At 38.0% G+C, this 17,732-nt stretch overlaps 2 pseudogenes; both read right to left on the bottom strand.

Moving 5' to 3' along the window:
• The window catches only part of LOC150036254 (trans-resveratrol di-O-methyltransferase pseudogene), a 33,588-nt pseudogene extending 20,928 nt beyond the window's left edge, over positions 1-12,660 (bottom strand).
• Positions 12,661-13,624: 964 nt separating this feature from the next.
• LOC120077368 (putative O-methyltransferase 3) lies at positions 13,625-15,354 on the bottom strand (annotated as a pseudogene).
• Between the last annotated feature and the right edge of the window lie 2,378 nt (positions 15,355-17,732).

Below are 17,732 nucleotides of genomic sequence, written 5' to 3'. Positions count from 1 at the left end.
TGTATAGTAATGACCGGACATTGCATGAAGCATGACACATAGGTTAAATTTATAAGAGTTATGAATACCTTGTTGTGTGGCAATGTATGGTTTTAGTTGTTTATTTTATAATAGTTATAAAGAAATTAGAACTAAAATTAATAAGAAAGAAATGTATGCCAACTTAAGTTTAAATCATGGTTTTAAAAGTGTTTTTAAAACTTCGATGAGATAGAGTTAAGATCATGGTTCTAATATGATTAGCAACCTTAGGCTTTAATCTTTTAATCAGTTTAATAGGATTAAATTGACTAATAAAAGATTAAAGTGTAGCAAATCTATCTATAAGAGATCTTTTGTCTAAGGTGGGTTCTGTCTAGGCTGGGGTTTTTAGGTAAGGAGACGGAACCCCCTACCTGGAAAGATGAATTAGATAGATTTGATGCATGCATGCAAGGTGAAAGACAGTCCAATGTGACTACTTGAACTTGTTTTATTTCAAAGACAAAAGTTTTTTTGAGCAGATTAAAAAAGACAGACTAAAATCAGTAGCTGGATTGTCTAGGTTAATGAACCCCTAGGTAAGACATTCAGTGGGAGGTACTTGGGGCATTTGATGCTTCATTTCAAACTCTCGCATTTCTTTTTTATTGTCCACACTGTGAGATCTATCCTCGGCCTCGTGGCACCCTAGGAGTGTCCCCCTAAAGGATGGTGTTTGGTAGGTCAATATCAAGATGGATGGAGAGAATGTTCATAGTAAGTGGGAGTGGAACGTGCGACAGCATATCCTACAGTCTTTCTCGTTAGGTTGAATAAAGTTTCTGTGCATTGCTTTGAGGCACCCTAAGAGTGTCCCCTTATAGGATGGCAGTTTTGTGCATTTCTATATTTGATCTCCTGTATAGGATAAAGTTACTTAGTCTCTTGTCCTAATCGCTTTGAGGCACCCTAAGAGTGTCCCTTTATAGGCCGGGACTTTGGGGCCGAAAACGAGGGGCTACACTTATTCGTAATTGTTAAAGATTAATAGTTCTGGACCAAACAAATGGTGGCTGTTAGGTTCAGTTGTAAGAGTTGGTTTTGCCTAATGGTTGAGAGTGTCTCATCCCAGTGAAGGGGCATTTGATCACCCTACCAGTGACGTTTGTCTTGCCTCACTAGGGCATCATTGCAAAAAAGAAGTTTTAATCACTTAGGGTACTTGGTAGCTGTTTTGTTAAAACTAATTGATGTTAAAATGTGGTTTAGCAAATCCTTATTAAAGTTTGTTTGTTTTTCAGCAATGGTTTTAAAAATGGCTGCAACCACTATTGCATTGCTAAGCACTGAAAAACTAACTGGCGACAACTATTTGAGTTGGAAACATATGATCACGAAGATACTCATCATCGAGGATCTCATGTTTACCCTTAGGGAGGTCTGTCCTTCTATTCCAGCTCTAAACATCGCTCGAAATGTTCAGGAGGCGTATGAGCGATGGACACGGACGAATGAGAAGGCTTGAGCCTATATCTTGGTCAATCTTAGCGATGTGTTGGTCAAGAAGCATGAGCCCATGATCTCAGCGCGTGAGATCATGGAGTCCCTGCGGGGGATGTTCGGACAACCGTCTGGACAGCTCAAACACAAGACTCTGAAATACATCTTCAACTCCAAAATGAAGGAAGGCACTCTGTTCGTGAACATTTGCTTAATATGACGGTCCACTTTAATGTGGTAGAGATGAATGGATCTAGAATTGATGAGAGCAGTCAGGTTAGCATAATCCTGCATTCATTGCCGGAGAGCTTCCTCCACCTTATTAGCAAAAGTAAGGAGAAGAGAGGAGGTGAGGCAAATGTTGCTTCATCTTCAAAGATGTTCCATCAAGGTTCGACCTTAGGGACGAAGTCTGCACCTTCTACTTCTAACTCTGGAAAGGGATATAAGAAGAAGGATGGTAAGGGAAAAGGGAAGGCACTGATGCGTGGTTAATGCGATGAAATAATGGTGTAGAATGCGATGGTGGAATATGAATTGTGCATGCAAGTTTTCTTAGCAAGATCCAAGTATAAACCCTACTAAGTTTCTTGGTAAGTCCAGGGTCAAACACAGGGACTAAAGAAACAGTATGCGATGGTAATTTTCGATTACTTTGCAGTAACAAATAAATCAATGCGTTGGTTGGTTTGTTGTTTAAGGTATAAAGTTTATGCGGCAGAATTAAGAAAAGAGCTAATAATGCGAAAGATACAATGAGTATGCAGATGAACGGGTTGAGAAGGTCTTTAACTAGTGTTTCCTGAGATTGCGTTCAAGTTATACGATCATGCTACACACATGCGACGACAATTCATTTTCCAATGCAAATGCGATAGCTCCTAGTTTTAGGACGCATGCGATGTATGCGATAATGTCTATAGAGCTTATTCCTAAGTTTCTACTTCTTGACTATGCGATGCTGAATGATGCACACAGGTACAAGGTGACCGCATACAATCATATCCTATCTCTAGGGTGCATGCGATGCGTTAATAGCAAACAGAACTTATTCCTAAGCTTCTATCTCTTGATTATGCAGTTCTAATCTGACTCTCTCGAGCCTAGATTCTAATCTGACTTTTCCAAGCCTAGATTCTATCCTTAGACTACCCTCCCGAGTATCTCAAGAGGATGAATGATGCGTATATAATACAAGATGATCATATAAAGTGAAGATCCCAGGTTGTTCTAGCTAAGTGCTTCTGAACCCATTCGACAGTTTTAGCTACTCATGCGTAATGTAAACAGAGTGTATAGATATAAAGATGCAATTTCCATTTTATAAATAAGTTCAGAATACAAAATGATAATGGAAAAATAAGGGTAGAGAGCTTGGTAGCAATATCTTGCTTCCCAAGGCTTTTACACTAAGTTATCTCTATTCTACCCAAAATATGTTCTTGCTTCCACAAGAGTTGGCCATCTCTCTGTTTTCGGCGCTTCCCGGCACTCTTCCGAGTTAACCAGGACGATCTCTTGGCGTATTCTCCCTTCACTCGCTTCTGCCTTCTAAGTATAGAAAATTATAGACTACGGCTATCTATGGTGAAGAAGAACTATATATTATGAGTCGCGAAACCGAACTCTCCGAACTCCTTTAATGAAGGTGGCCTTCGGTATATATAGAGCTTCAGGGTGAAGAGCTTTTTATCTCGAATGATTACACTAATGGGATGTCATTAATTCTCTGTTTGATGCATCGAATATTTGTCACTGAAAAGTTGAGTGTACTTGCTACATTATGTCATTAATGGCTCGTCAACTTAATTCGGACTCGACCGTCATCAGCTTTCTATCCCATCGTGATTTATTAAGCTTTCACCTTGATGCGCCGGCACTATGCGGCCACCTTCTTGAACAGATTTTCACGAACGCACACAATCGCATAGCCTTGCGGTCGCAATCTCTTAATGCGCTTGGACGTTGATTTCCTTGAATCGCAATTCCACTTTGCGCCAACACATTTTCTGCACAAAATACATAAGTTGGCTGTTTTAATGCGATGGACGCATGCAATCGCAATGTTGTGATCTTAATGCTTTTGGACGCCATATTTTATATTTTTACCATCGAAATTCTTCATTGTTTTATAACTTTGTGCTATAATAAGCTGCATTTCTGCCCGTTATCAAGCACCTGCCAACCTGCCACCTGTCACCTAGAGGAATAGGCGTCCGACACTAATTGACCAAGGAACATTTTTCCTCTACAACCAAGACGGACATTAGAAGAGGAATTGTCCTCGCTATCCGAAGGAAAGGAAGGCAGTCAAGGCTAAGGCCAAGGCGAACAAAGATAAATGTGATTTACTAGTGTTAGAAACTTGTTTAGTGGAGAATGATGATTCAGCCTGGATAATTGATTAGGGCACCACTAATCATGTTTGTTCTTCTTTTCAGGGGACTAGATCCTGGCGACAGCTGGAGGCTGGTGAGATGACAATGCGAGTAGGCACCGGGCATGTCGTCTCAGCTGTGGCAGTAGGAGGAATCCGGTTAACTTTAAAAGATTGATTTCTTGTTTTAAAAGATGTATTTGTAGTTCCTGAGTTAAAAAGAAACTTAATTTCTGTAAAGTGCTTGCTACAATGTAAATATACTCTTTCGTTTAATGTGGATAAAGTGTTTATTCATAAAGTTGAAGTTGAGATTTGTATAGCAAAACTAGAATATAACTTGTATGTGCTAAGAACGTTAGCCTTAACTTCCCTCCATAACATAGAGATGTTTAAAACTACTGTAACTCAAACTAAACGTCAACAAGTTTCTCCAAAAAAAAAAAAATGCCCAACTTTGGCACCTTTGATTAAGGCACATCAATCTCAATAGGATTGAGAGATTGGTGAAGAATGGCCTTCTAAGTTAGTTAGAAGAAAATTCATTACCAGTGTGAATCTTGCCTTGAGAGTAAGATGACTAAAAGATCTTTTACTGGAAAAGGTTATCGAACCAAAGAGTCTCTAGAGTTTGTACATTCTGACCTTTGTGGTCCTATGAATGTGAGAGCCATGGGAGGCTATGAGTATTTTATCAGTTTTACTGATGATTACTCTAGGTATAGGTATGTTTATCTGATGCAACAGAAGTTTGAATCCTTTGAAAAGTTCAAAGAGTTCAAGGCTGAAGTTGAAAATGCATTGGATAGATAGATTAAAACACTTTGATCAAATAGAGGTGGAGAGTTTTTGGATTCGGGATTCTAGGACCATTTGATAGAACATGGAATCGTTTTCCAACTCTCAGCGCTGGGTACACCTCAGCAGAATGGTGTAACGGAGAGGAGAAACAAAACCTTGTTGGACATGGTTTGTTCGATGATGAGTTATGCTTCCTTACCGGACTCGTTTTGGGGTTTCGCAGCGGAGACCGCAGTATACATACTCAACTGTGTTCCTTCCAAGAGTGTTGCGAGAACACCTACGGAGTTTTGGAATGAGCGTAAAGCTAGTTTATGGGGTTGTCCAGCACATGAGCTTGAGGCTAATCCAAAGAAATTGGAACCACGGTTGAGGTTGTGCCTCTTTGTAGGCTATCCCAAAGGTACACGAGGGGGTTATTTTTATGATCCGTCGAAAAATAGGATGTTTGTTTCAACGAATGCTACTTTCCTAGAGGAGGATCATATTCGGGAGCACAGCCCACGTGGTAAAGTCGTGTTATGTGAGCTTTCCAAGAAAACTACTGAAACTTCAACAAGAGTTGTTGAAGAGTCTGCTTCATCAGCAAAAGTTGATGATGGTTCTTCTGGTAGGTCGGTTCCACCACATGAGTTGAGGGAACCTTGATGTAGTGGGAGGTTGCAACCCACCTTTTCGCTATCGGGGTTTCACAGAAATCCTGCCTATGATAGCCGATGGCGATTTTGAGGATCCGTTGTCTTATCAGAAGGAAATGAAGGAAGTTGACCGGGATGAATGGGTCAACGCCATGGATTTTGAGATGAAGTCGGTGTACTTCAACTTATTATGGGATCTTGTAGATTAGCCTGATGGGGTAAGACCTATAGGTTGTATATGGATCTACAAGAGGAAACGGGGTGCCGATGGGAAGGTGCAAACCTTGAAGACTTGATTTGTGGCAAAAGTTTACACCCAGGTGGAGGGAGTTGAGTATGAGGAGACTTTCTCGCCTATTGCCATGTTAAAGTCAATCCATCCTCCTGTCCATTGTCGCTTATTATGATTATGAGATTTGGCAAATGGACGTCAAGACGGCCTTTTTGAATGACAATCTTGAGGAGACAATTTATATGGTGTAGCCTGAGGGATTCATTGCCCAAGGTCAAGAGCAAAAGGTTTACAAACTAAATTAGTCCATTTATGGGCTGAAAACGGCGTCTCGATCTTAGAATATTCAGTTTGATACTGCGATCAAATTGTACGGCTTTGACCAAAACATTGATGAGCCTTGTGTCTATAAGAAGATCGTCAACAGTTCAGTAGTTTTCTTAGTGTTGTATGTAGATGATATCCTACTCATTTGGAATGATGTAGGTCTACTGACTATAGTTAAGAACTGGCTAGCGACCCAATTCCAAATGAAATATTTGGGAGAAGCTCAGTTTGTTCTGGGTATACAGATCTTTCGGGATCGTAAGAACAAAGTGCTAACGCTGTCTCAAGCATCGTACATTAACAAGATGTTGCTCAAGTACTTGATGCAGGACTCCAAAAACGGCCTACTGCCGTTCAGGCATAAAGTCACTTTGTCTAAGGACATGTGTCCTAAGACGCCTCAAGAGGTTAAGGAGATGAGATGGGTCCCATATGCATCTGCCGTTGGCAGTTTGATGTATGCGATTCTCTGTACTAGGCTAAACATTTGCTATGTTGTGGGAATAGTCAGTAGGTATTAGTCTAACCCATACCAGGGTCACTTAACTGCAGTTAAGAATATCCTTAAGTATCTTTGAAGAACGAGGGACTACATGCTCGTGTATGGGTCTAGGGATTTAATCCTTACTGGATATACAGGTTCTGACTTTCAGACTGATAAGGACTCTCGAAAGTCCAGTTCAGGGTCAGTTTTTACTCTTAACGGAGGAGTTGTAGTGTGGCGAAGCACTAAGCAGGGGTGCATTGCCGACTCCACTATGGAGGTCGTGTACGTAGTGGCTTATGAAGCTGCTAAAGAGGCCGTTTGGCTCAAGAAGTTCCTGACAGAGCTGGAAGTTGTTCCAGATATGTCTAGGCCCATCACACTCTATTGTGACAACAGTGGTGCTGTGGTGAACTTTAAGGAGCCCAGGAGTCACAGGCGCGACAAACACATAGATTGGAAGTATCATCTGATCCGTGAGATAGTGCATCGAGGGGACGTGATCATCATGAAGGTCACAAGCACAACATTGCTGACTGATGGCATGCAAAAATGCATGTCATCTTAGTCCTTTTACTTAGAATGATGAAGGTTATTAGGCAAAATATGCGACAATAGTGATAGGAATTCACAAGAAAGTGAGCTTGCGTCGATCAGTATGTGGAATCTTAGCTAACCCATTATTTTGCGTTAATTATGCGTTCAATGTTCTATTTTTGTAGCTAAAGTAGGAAATGGACGCAAACACAAAAATCGGACCACCGCATAGATGACCGCATGTGGAGAAACACTCCATCGCAAAGGCAAACACATCGATCAACGCATGGATGTTGCGGTAATCAGCCGTATGTGTCAATCGCATGGGAGTTGCGCTCGTCAAGCGATTGCGGTCATCATATAGATTTACGACATTAAGCGAATCGCTCATTGAATGATTGTGGCTACGGGACAATGCAAACTAATGGGATCAACGCAAGGTAGGTGGAATGAACGCATCAACGCATCTTCCTCGAGAAAATCCAAAGCTAATGTTGACACTTCACCTACCACGCCGTTAGTGGTAGAGGTTCAGAAAGGACTAACGTGCCGAACGTCAGACTCAGAGCAATCCAATTAATGTTGTCAGTGACCTAAGCTCTATAAATAGAAGCCGATGAGCTAAAATTCAAGTGGTCCAGAGATTGTCCCTCAATCTGGGGATTTTCCCCGCGATCCAGACAAACTGCGTGAGAAAATGGCTAAAAGTTCTTCACCTCCTTCATCCATTCCGAGTGTTGACCAGAGCCTTTGACCGGAGCTAGATCTCAAGAGAGTCAGCTTCTCTGCCCATCCATGGTACCATCGGCAGCCTTGATGCACATCCGCTGGAAGCAAGTCTTTGCTTCCAGCCGGTCATTCCATTTCCCTTTCTTTTTTTACATTGTACTGTATGACATTTTGTGCTTAAAGAATTAATACAATTTGTTTTCAATGTACTTCTCTGTTTCCTTCGACTTCATCTCCATCTTCTTGCTTAGCATCTTTACTTTCATTGCAACACTTAGTGGGATTGCATGGGTATCATATACTTAGTCATGTGAATTAGAGATATGAAGCATGTGAGTAATCTTATTTGCTTAGTGTGAAGCTACTGCAACACCTGTCTTTAGGCTAACGCATTGCTTGTCTATGAGTAAAGTCAACAACAATCAATTACCCGAGAGGATAAGTGGTTGGTCGCATTAAGCAAGGTATGCATTGTTCACTAGGGATAGTAACAATCTTAGGTCAATAAAGTTCACGCGGTTACCTTGTCCTATGAGCACTTCATTAATCATTTAGGCATACTTGGGAGAGTAGTCTAAAACACAAATCTAAGACTCAGAAGAGTGTATTGGAATGCATAGGCAAGAATGGGGATCTTAAAGATAAGCTCTGTTTGTCAACACTGCATCTCATGCACCCTAGGAATAGGTATGATGATATGTGGTTGCCTTGTTTGTGTATCATCGCATAGACAAGAATTAGAGGCTTATGTGTAGGCCCTATAGAAACCTTTGCACGTACATTGCATGCATTCTAGCATTAAAACCGTAGCATTTGCACCGGGAGGTGGTTTACTAATGTATGAGTGTTGCATGATCACATGGCTTGCGTTGACTAGGGTTGCCCTTGTCGTCACTCTTAAGGGTTGCAATGAAATCATCTCCACATTTTATCTATTTTCTCATACATTTATTTCATGTCAATTGTTGTCGTATCTCTACCTCTCATGCATATTCTCATTGCGTTGTCTGTTAGATAGGAGTAGGAGCAACTTCGTAACATACCTTTCATTCTTTTATTCAAACCGTTGCATGCACATTACTGCATATATATAGCTACAAGTCCCTGTGTTCAACCTCGGATTACCCGAGAAACTTGCGTTCGCATTATACTTGGCGTGAGTGCAAGAAAACTTGTGGCAGGACGCATGGTCATCGCATACATTCATTAACGCATTATCAGTCCAATGCATGACCGTCGACGCATGACTATCAACGCATATCTTAGGAACATGCATCGCATACCGCGTCCAAGGGAATTTGGTTGTCAAGTAAAATCGACTTCTAAATTCCCGTCACCACTGACCTGTTTATGAAGGCTCTCATGGCTACACTTTTTTAGGGTTACCTTCAGAGCATGGGTCTACGAGACCGCCTTGTGGCTGGACTAGGGGAAGTGGGAGATTTTATTGTACTGGGCCTTAGTGCCCTAGTTTAACATTTTGTACTAGTTTTATGTACACCCCACTCGCTTTAGGACAAGTGGGAGATTGTTGGGGATGATGCCCTAAACTCTCGTGTTCTGTAGTTTGTAGATACAGTTTTGTACGGACGCTTGTGATGTATAATATATGATATTTACTTCATTTCTTATCTTTGAAGATTGAATGTTTTATTTGCTTACCACAAACCAATAACTAAAATCCCTGGTTGTCATTATGTAACTTAAACATATATGTGATGACATACAAGTGGATCATGTCTTTAAGTGATAACCAAAATGGTCTGTAGTATTTGGATATAGGAGGGAAACTTTATCCTGGTAACACTACGGATGCGACCCACTTTGTGGAATAGTTACAAGTGTTGTGACTTGCTACAGATGGTCTGATCCTGATCATTCGTGTGGGGACATAGAAAGTCGGGGCGTCCTATACAAAGAGTTTGTATAAGATCTGACCACAAAGTGTTAACGTCTTGTTATATAATGACGTTCATGACAGAGACTTCACTTCACTAGGATGACCATAGGTAACATGACCTCAATCTTAAGTGAGTTGGGAACTTCTGCCTTTGAGGGTAGTCCTTTGATTTGCATGGGTGCGAGTGGCCAGGTCGCCGACTCAAACCTACCATTTTGGGGATTCGTCTGATTTGGGAACTAGGAATTCAGCACAAGATGGAATTCATTCCTTCCTCGAAGCAGAGGTAAGTAGCTAGATTGCTATCTTAAGGGCTGATCCCAGGGCTTAAACGATGTGGCGCCACACTAAAGGAACTCTTAACAAAGAGCATCCATGAGTGTGTTCGGATCTTTCTGATTTCATTGAGATCGAAATCCAACACATAAATTCTAACAGATAGTTACATAAATTAACACTAATTAACGGCAAGCTTCCCTAAATAAAACACAAGGGAAAGAGTTCTCATATAAGTTGAAGACTCTCTTCAAATGTCAAACTCAGAAGCAACGGATGAACCTCTACGCAAACTTTTTCGCCTAACAAATCAGTCGGTTGCAACAGCACGATCATCTACATGAACGGCAGCAACACGAATAGTCACAAACAAGTAAATAGCGGGGACGAAACCACCAGCTGGAGCCCTTGGAATTCTCGGAGTGAGAATCTAAAGTGTGGTCTTTGGTGAATTTGGTAAGGTAGGAGAAAAGACAGATTGTGTAGAGGATAAGCAAGTGGAAGAGAAAGAGCTATCGTATAGCAAGGATGCTTATCATTTAGATGAAGCTACACAATCATGTAGGTTTTACTAAGCGATTGTTTAATAAAAGGTAGACCATCGTTTAGACAACACGGCATGTAATGCGATCATTTAGGAAAGCTAAGCGATTTTTTAGGGAATGGCATGCGATCGTTTAGACGCTAGTGTGCGATTGTTTAGATGTTGAGATACTATCGTATAGGCTCTCAAGCTAGGTGATCGTTTACGTTTCCACACCGATTGCGAATTTTCGAACTTGTTGCCAAATGAAAACAATTTTCATTTTATTCATCGGTTACCATAACCGAATGCGGCTGCTCCCACTAACGCACGATTGAGAAGAATAATCCGGCCAATTATATCATAATTAACCAATTTAATAATTAATGAATATAATCATATTATATTCTTATCCTATAGTTTGATATCTCATATCTACTATAGTAATTTCTCCTCCACTTGATATAAATCATATTTATATCTAATTTCCTCCAAAATAATATATCTCATACATTTAGCTAATTATATCATATATAATTAACCATTTCAATTATATCATATATAATCGAACTCCCTCATGTCAATTTGAACATTTCAAACTGACCCAAACACTGGTTTTTGACATTATCCAAGCTACCCAGGGGACCTAATGAACCTGTGACTTGAAGCTCCAATGGTTCGTGAATAACTGACTAAACTCTTTAGCTATGAGATCCACCAACCGTTAACTATCATGCAATCCATAAAAGACCAATAACTGAACTCTTCTTACCACAGATATATTTCTGTGTCCATCAGATATAACCAATCATGAGTACGATGACCCTTCACACATGCTCGTAAGTACAGCTGGGCCAATTTACTGTTTTACCCCCTATAGTTACATCTCACTCCTTAAGTACCACTGATTCGTCTAATGAACATTACAAGATAGTCCAACTATATGTGAACATCTCTCGGGCCAAGAGAAGGTATGTGGCGCCACATCGTTCAAGCCCTGGAATCAACCCTTGAGGGAGCTATCTATCTACTTACCCCTGCCTCGAGAATGAGTGAATTTCATTTTGTGTAGCTGAGTTTTCAGCTCCCAAATCAGACGAATCCCCAAAATGGTAGGTTTGAATCGGCGATCTGGCCACTCACACGCATACAAATCAAAGGACTGCCCTCAATAGCAGGAGTTCCCAACTCACTCAGGATTGAGGTCATATTACCTATGGTCATCCTAGTGAAGAAAGAGTCTTCAACTGGTATGTATTTGTTCTCTTGTTGGTTATTTGTTCTAAAGCATGCCAGTAATTTGTTGTTTGATGCATATCTGTCTGTGTGAATGTAAATAAGGTAATTCTGTCACAATGTTTTTGGAAAGATCCGCTTTCGCTCAGAGGTACTCTTGCATAAGAGTTCCTTCACCAACATATTTCAAGTTTTCATCATCTTTTAAGTTAGTCAAAACTTGAGGAAGATCTAACACAACGCATAATGGTTGAGAGAAAGCCTCAGCAATGGCTTTGGCCATAGTTCCAGTGCCACCTCCCACGTTAACTAGTTGCCAAGTCCATCAAATGCACCTTTATAATTACCTAACAAAACACTCATCACCAACTTTGCATTGCTCGCCATGCCTGCATTAAAAACCTCATTATCTTTTAGCCTTCCACCTACATACTCCTAAAACAACAATTCAGAGCCATATCAAATAGCAACTTATTGTCATTTTGGATTCAAACTGAGAGTAACTGCCATGGCTTCATGAAGATGTTGTAAGCGCTGATGAGCCCACTCTAAAATTCACTCTAAATCTCAGAAATTTGAAGAGAAGAAGCTTGTTCTCTTACAAAGCTCAAGAACACACAAGAGAAGAATATTATTCTCTTGAAACTCAATTTTCTTCTATTGATTTGATTTCCTTCCTTCACTTACTTAAAAATGAGGAAATGAATCCTTTATATAGTACTTGAGATGTTTCCTAAAAGACACAAAATAAATGAAGTACATGTATACATATCATTCATATACTTGAACAACTATATGTATCTAGAAGTGCATGTATCTAGAAAGTAGAAATTCACATATTTGAAAATGTTTGTAGAAATATATTATTCATTATGTATCTAGTTTAATTTCTAGCAGAAGAGCAATTCAAGCATGGAAAGAAAGAAGGGAGTGAGAGTCAAAGGGTTGTCTTTAAGAAGTCGAGATGAATTGGTCAGCATATGGATCTACTTCATTTTCATTTTGTAGTACAAAGAAGTCAGAATGAGGCAATAAACACATCAAACAATATATGAATTGAGTTTTATTAGGATGAAGTTGAAGGATGAAACAAGAAGAGAGGGAGTCATAGGGTTGGGGCCATAACGATGTGGTTCCATATGTGAGCTTGAGCTTCAAGTCGGTCATTAGTGGCGACTCATTTTTATTTTATTTTAAAATTAATCATTTTTAAGAATGGGCACATGGCAACAATTGGTATGTATGAGAGTGATAATACCTAGAGGGGATTGAGGTGTACAAAAGTGGTGTACACTCAGTAAGTTCTTTGTATATGAAATTGGTGTACATAGAGCTATGTGTACGAACGCGGTACACATTCCAACATACTTAGAGAGGCCTAGGGTGTACGAAAGTGGTGCACACCCAGTGGGTTATGTGTATATTGAATGTGGTGTATACATAACTATGTGTATGAAACTAGTACACATCCAAACATTCTCAGACAGACTTTAGTGTGTACGAAATTGATGCACACTCATGCATGAAATTGATGCATGTCCAGATTTAGGGTTCAAAGTATATGAAATTAATATATATTGAATTGATGTGTAGAAATTGATGCACATTTAAAGGAAGGAAATAGAGTGAACATCATATAAGCAAAGTTTTAGGTCCCCCAATTAAGAACATTCAGACAATGTGTTGCATGTGATTCAATTGCCTGACTCTAGTAGTGAAGTTACTTAGTGAACATTTTTTATACTTGTCCTTTCATATTATATTTTTTTTCAGGCAAAGGAAAGAATGCACCGAGTATATGATGAGAGGATCCGTGACAGTGTTTGAGACTAGTAAATAAGCTATTGCTCCGTGTCACATTTTTAAGAACTTTTTACCATTTTTTTAAAAAGAGAACCATTGAGTCTTCTAGTTTTAATTCTAATGTTTTATTTATTTATTTTTAATTAATCCATGCTTTACAGAAGCCAAACTAAACTTTTTATTAGAAATATTTATTTTATTTTAGTGAAAGATTTATCTATTTAGGAAATCTTTACTCTAAGACTTTAATGATCAACTTGTATTAGTTCTGAAACTACATGCAAGTAGTAAAAACCCTAATTAGAAATCTCAAAAAGTTTGGGCATTACAGTTACTAAATAGTGTTTGTATGTACCCATTCATTAAAAGAGACTTATGGGTATAAAACAAACAGTTACAGTCATACAAATACTTCATTCATAGAAAAAATTTATTTAAATTCACCCGCAAGACATTGGATGTATGTACCCATTCATGGAAAAAGAAACTATTATGGGTAAATCTCTATAATAGACCTTAGGCCCATAAATGGGAAGATTTTATAGTCACCAAATTCAGCTTCTTTGATCAATTGAGCCCACTCCTTTAATTCTCTCTCTTTTCCACCTACTAAACTCATCATCAACATGTCAAAGAACAATTGAGTTTGAATGTAGTCATGTCTTTTGTTATCACCCACCACCATATCTATTACCATCACTTTTCCTTTGTCACCATTGCTTGTAATTGCTTCTTTACAGTTTTTCAAAATCCTCACGCATTCTTCGTCGCTCCAATCATGTAATATCCATTATTTGTCACACCCAAATATCTTATTATTTAACAATACACACAAAAATAAAAAAAAAAGTCGAAGAAAATGATATAGGAGATCATAATATTAAGAGTCAGTAGATGCACCAAGATATTTCAACTAGATTGACATGTCTTTAACATCTTCATCATATCCCGATAATCAAGAACTTCAATGATTCAAAAAAAAAGAAAAAAAGAATATGTACAAGATCGAGTTGCATGTGTACACATGAAAATTTTAATACTTTGGCTATTATCTAAGTTTCAACCTTTTTTTCAGTAGTTCAACCTTATATGGCCCAATCATATGATGCCAAATGAAAAATTTATTATTATGATTATTTTAATTTCTTTTCTTCTTGTGGCTAGACTAGATTCAAAAAAAAAAAAAAAAAAAAAAAAAAAAAAAGGAAAAAAAAAATAGTTATACCCTAGCTCACACCAAACGACTATAGACAACAATAGAATTTAGATTTTACCTTCAAGAGAATAGCATCGGCGGGAGGAATCATATTAAACATATCACCTTCAACGTATTTCAAGTTTGGTTGATCCGCTTTCAAGTTAGCTACAACTTGAGGAAGATCAAGCACTATGCATTCAATTTGTGGAAAAGCATTTACAATGGTTTTGGCCATAGTTCCAGTCCCACCACCAACATCAACCAGCGAACCAATTCCCTCAAAAACATCCTTATATTTCTCGAATAACACACTTATCACCAACTTCGCATCACTCGCCATGCATGCATTAAAAATCTCTCCATCTTTTGGCTTATTCCTCATATACCCCAAATTGGCATTCTGTGAACTGTCTCAAATGCCGTCCGATCATCAGTTTGGAACTAGGTTGAGAGGAACTGGCATGACTCCATGAAAGTTGGTTCGAGCACGTAAAGTAGGAAAGGAGATATATTGTAAGTGTTGTCTGTTAGAAGAAGACGAGATGAATTGGTCAGCATATATCCTTCTTCATGTCCAACAAAGAAACCAGAGTGAATCAAGAAACGCATCAAGCGATATATGAATTGGGTTTTATTAGGATGAAGTTTGAGGGATGAAACAAGAAGAGAAAGGGGCATAGGGTTGGGGCCATGGCGATGGATGGCATCTGGAATTCCAAGTTGAATGGCACATTTGAGAGACATGGAGTTTATAGAGCCCAAGATGTGGTTCCATATGTGAGCTTGAGCTTCCAGCAACTACCGACCACATCTTTGCACCTTCAGAATCCATATTCACACAACCAAAGAAAGACAGAATAATTATGTGTAGTATGTTAAGGTGGTGAAGTCCTCCTATTTATATTACAAACACCAAAGAAAAATATATATAACATGGACTATCTAGAGATTTATAAATTTCTAGAGAGAAAAAAACATTACTAAAAATAAATTCCATAAACTTTTAATTTTGTTTCTACAAGATTTATGGTATATCCATTTTTTTTAAATGATAATCGATCGATTAGATATATAAAATTTTGTTTTTTTTTAATGGAGTCTTGAAATTTAATTTTTTTTTAGTAGACATATGAATATAATAAAACATATAACTAGGTCAAGGACTTCTTATGCATAAATGTGAAAAAATATTAGGGACCTATTTGGAAATAAAATTGAATGAAGGTTTTATTAAGAGTGCATTTTAAAGTTCAATAAATCAATAAACAAGTTTATGAATATCTATTAGCGCATAATTGAAAAGTTTAGACATCTATGCATATTAAATAATTTTGAAAGTTTACAAGCTAAATAAACACAAAACTAAAATTTTAGGCCTGTTCGGTAAGCATTTGGTTTTTGTTTTTTAAAATTAAATCCATAGACACTATTTCTATCTCCAAATTTCATTCTTTGTTATCTGTTCTTTTTATTAATGGTTTAAAAGACTAGGTAAAATTTTGAAAATTAAAATAATAGTTTTTAAAAATTTGTTTTTGTTTTTGAAATTTAGCTAAAATTCAACTATTGTACTTAAAAAAAATATAAATAGTGGTAGAAAAAAATAGTGGAGAAAGTATGTATAATTTTCAAAAATAAAAAAAAATAATATAATTACGAAATGGGATATTAGGATTGGAACTGTAATTCGTCCCAAAATAAATTGGGACATAGATGAATGTAATAAAGTAGATTATGACCTTAAATCTGCCGTACTTGAATATCCACACAATAATTCCTTATTTTTAATTTCCTCATCTTCTTCTATGTGCCAAATAAAAGTTTCGGTTGACATTGAAAAAAAAAAAAAAGGTTGAACATTTATATTTAAACATTGGTCAGAATAATTTTAAAGCGGTTTTGAGAGTGCAATGAAATTTAATATGGAATTATTTAAGGGCTTTTTTTAAAAAAAAAAATTAGGGATGACCTTCTTTTAGACACACGATTGAATTTTAACCCATCCCTACTTAATGTATGTTATCTAACCTTTCATTGACGTCATAAGCACTTTTCCACATTAAAAGAGCCCATCAAGTTCGGGTTGAAATTCCCAACCCAATGATGGATCGTCCCTAACCCGATGACACTTCCAAGCACGAACTCTACATTTCAAGATTGTTGCCACGAACCATCACCCGCGATAAGGAGGATTATGCGAGCCTAGCGCATTTAGTAAATCCCTAGCCCAATTTCAGTAATGCAATCTAAGGGTTAAATATGTTCACCAATGAAGTACCTTCCGATCACGATAAGGATACCCCACTTAGCCTAATGAAACCTGCAAAGTCCTTACCTGAATTAAGAAAGTTAGTGCAACCTGAAAAATTGAGCACTATACATTAAAAAAATGATTCAGAACCACTCACCTTCCTATCGTAATAGGGACACCCAATCCAACCCAATCAAACTTGCAAATCCTTACCCCGATTTTAAGCAGAAGCACGATTTTAAAAAAAAATTGAGAAGGCTGATTCAACATTTTCGTGAATTTCGACCCTTGTAGAGATAATTCAATATTTTTGCGAATTTCGACCCTTGTAGAGGCAAATGTTCGTAAGAAGCTCTTCTTTGTCTACACACGTCTTCCAGTTGTGTTAATCATCTCACACATCTAAGAAGGTAAGTTTTGTATTTCTCCCTTTCTCGAAATAATGACATTTAAATTGGGATGCACATCCATTTGTTCATAGAATTAGGGCACATGTATTTAGTGAATGGGTTTCAGTAATCTCTCTGTTGCTCTTGTACGTCTATGTTCTTTTTTTTTTCAATGAAACATAGGTAATACATGTCACCGATTTGAATATAGGCTAGAAAATGACTTCCCTACACAAATTACAAATCTGTCTCATATTGGTAAACGAATGAGGTGGTGAAGAAGAACCTTTCTTTAACATAGTTGCAAATGTTTATGCGAACAATATTTGATCGATTGGTAGATCTGGATTTGGTATTCAATAGTCCACTTGTACATTACATTCTTAGAAGAGAGATGGTTGATGATTAGCCTAATGTTTTGAGTTTTCTTATAGATGGCAAGGTTGTCACATTCTGCAAGGAAAACTTCCTACTAATTACAGAATCGTGGCCATCCCCAGATGCTATTGAATACATTCCATTGAATCGAAGCACTAGTGTTCTACGGGACAAATACTTCAAAAGCATAGA

Source organism: Benincasa hispida, chromosome 5, assembly GCF_027475165.1.
Source record: "Benincasa hispida cultivar pf3 chromosome 5, pf3_genome.v1.1, whole genome shotgun sequence".
In the NCBI taxonomy this organism is placed as follows: domain Eukaryota; kingdom Viridiplantae; phylum Streptophyta; class Magnoliopsida; order Cucurbitales; family Cucurbitaceae; genus Benincasa; species Benincasa hispida.
The sequence above is the reverse complement of the archived record's forward strand: the minus strand, read 5'-3'. Positions and strand labels throughout refer to the sequence as shown.